Source organism: Azolla caroliniana, unplaced genomic scaffold (genome assembly GCF_043228905.1).
Source record: "Azolla caroliniana isolate FFs.n. ecotype wild unplaced genomic scaffold, voAzoCaro1.0.p SCAF_7, whole genome shotgun sequence".
Lineage (NCBI taxonomy): Eukaryota > Viridiplantae > Streptophyta > Polypodiopsida > Salviniales > Salviniaceae > Azolla > Azolla caroliniana.
Genome location: NW_028230442.1, coordinates 7,048,982 through 7,051,921, shown reverse-complemented (window position 1 = coordinate 7,051,921; position 2,940 = coordinate 7,048,982).

Genomic DNA, 2,940 nt, shown 5'->3' with positions numbered 1-2,940 from the left:
TAATCCAACAGCATAGCTCAAATCAGGTCTTGTTATAGTCAAATAAATAAGGCTGCCCACCATAGACCTGTACATGTTTACATCTTCTATCTTGGCTCCCAAATCAGCCCTCAACTTGCAGTTTTTATCAAGTGGTACAGCAATAGGTTTGCATCCAAGCATACCATACTTTTTCAACATAGTTGTTGCATACTGTTTTTGCAACATACATATACCACTTTCAGATCTGATGATTTCAATACCAAGAAAATATCTCAGATCTCCCAAATCTTTCATATGAAACTGCATTTCCAGATTTTTTTTCAACTTTCTTATTTCATCCACGGAATCTCCTCCAATAATCAAATCATCCACATAAATCAGAATAATAACAATGCAATCATTTTCACTTTTTACATACAAAGAAGGATCAGCTTTTGACATTTTGAAACCAAGATTTTTCAGAGAATCTGAAAGTTCTCTGTGCCATGCTCTTGGTGCCTGTTTCAGTCCATAGAGAGCTTTTTTCAGCTTACATACATAATCAGGTTGTTTCTTATCTTCAAAACCTGGTGGTTGACTCATATACACTTCTTCTTCCAAGTTACCATGTAAAAAAGCATTTTTTACATCCATGTGATGCAAAATCCATTTTCTGGCTGCTCCTACAACAAGTAGTGTTCTCAAGGTTGCCATCTTTGCAACCGGTGCAAAAGTCTCATCATAATCAATCCCTTGCATCTGAGCATATCCTTTTGCAACCAATCTTGCTTTATGTCTACTTACATTCCCATTGGAGTCATGCTTTGTCTTGTAGACCCATTTGCAGCCTACCACATTTTTCTCTTTTGGTAACTTCACTAAATCCCACGTTTTGTTCTCAGCCAATGCATCAATCTCTTCTTGCATTGCATCCATCCATTTCTTCTCAGATTTTGCTTCTTCGAAGCTGTTTGGATCAGGGATCTGTACCACCTTAGACATGTATGCATAATGCATAGCCATGTATGTATCATACCCAAATCTTTCCACAGTCTTTTTCTCTCTATCTGATCTTCTCAGTTTCTGATTTGCATTCTTTATTGCCTTTTCCATACCAGGGATTTTCATTTCCTGTATTCCAAGGAAATCATCCAAAGACATATCTGAATCTTCATCTTCCATGTTTTTTGATAGATCATCCGGGATTTCATACTCTGGCATTTTCTGTTTTCCTTTTTTATCATCACATTTTTTGTGTCCTCCACTTTTTCCACTCCAAGAATTTGAATCAGATTTACCATCTGAGCTTTTTGATGGTCCAGAACATTCTGTTGATGTTGGACTTTGCTGTCCAATCTTGCTTCCATCTCTATGGCAGTCTTCTACGTTTTCAGATTTGTCTTTGTCTTCAATCTCATTGTCTTCATCAGTCTCTGGATTCTGTTTTGGGCTGTACCAACTAGCCAACTCATCAAATATCACATCTCGACTTGTCACAATCTTTTTAGTCACAGGGTTATAACATCTGTACCCTTTTTGTTCTTCTGAATATCCCACAAAGATACATTTTTCTGCCTTTGGATCCAACTTACTTCTTACTTCTGCAGGCACATGTACATATGCAAGGCATCCAAACACTTTCAAGTGTTGTAAGCTAGGCTTCCTGCCATAAAAACACTCTTCAGGAGTTGCCTCATGTACTCCTGATGTAATACATCTATTTAAAATGTAATTTGCTGTATTTACAGCTTCTGCCCAATAGTATAATGGCATGTTCTTCTCAGTCATCATTGCCCTTGCTATGTTCACCAAAGTTCTGTTTTTCCTCTCAGCAACTCCATTTTGTTGTGGGGTATATCGGCATGTGAACTGTCTTCTTATTCCCTGATTACACAAAAAATCAGAAAATTCATTTGAGAAATACTCTCCTCCTCCATCAGATCTCAAACATTTTATCCTTGTACCAGCCTGCTTTTCTACCATGCATTTAAACTTACGAAAACAGTCAAATACTTCACTTTTCTCCTTCATGAAGTACACCCATGTCTTCCGTGAACAATCATCAATAAATGTAACATAAAATCTGCATCCACCAATAGATGCATTCTTTGTTGGTCCCCATACATCTGTATGTACCAAATCCAACAGATTTTTGCTTACATGTCTCTCATGAGGGAATGGCAACCTGTTTTGCTTACCATATTGACATGCTTCACATACTTTTCCCATTTCACACTTTTTCAAGTTTGGCAGTCCAGCCACTGCATCTTTTCTCAACATATTCTTTAATGTTTGCATACTTATATGGCCAATCCTTTTATGCCACATTTCCACATCTGAGATTACACTCGTTCCATTTGCAAACATGGCTGAAATATGTTTGGGCATTTCTACATCCAAGATAAACATTCTTCCTTGTCTCTTCCCTTTTGCAATGAGCTTCCCATTCTTTTCTATATAGCATCCACTTTGCTTAAACTTCACTTGCATACCTTGCTCTACTATCTGTCCAACAGAAATCAGATTCTTAGCAAGGTTTGGAACATGCATCACATTCAACATATACTTGGTTTTTCCTCTTTCTTCCCACAATGGGATATCTCCAACATGTTTTATTTGGTGAGTTGTGTCATCACCTGTTTGTACATAACCAGGAACCTTTGGTTCTCTTAAACTCTCAAACCAATTTGCATGTCCAGTCATATGGTTAGATGCCCCCGAGTCTACATACCACGTAAACTCTTCATTACATTTCTGTGAGCTTTCAGCCACTGCTGCTATCTCATGTTGCACTACAAAAACACCTTCCTTTTCACAATCTTCACTAGTAGAGGCATAGTTACTCTGTTGTCCTTTTCCTCTTTTCTCATCATTTTGTTTCTTGTAACATTCAGCCTGTGTATGGCCTGGTTTACCACAATACCAGCAGCCATCATCATTTACATAAGTTTGCTTACCTCTACCTCGGTTGCTCCCCCT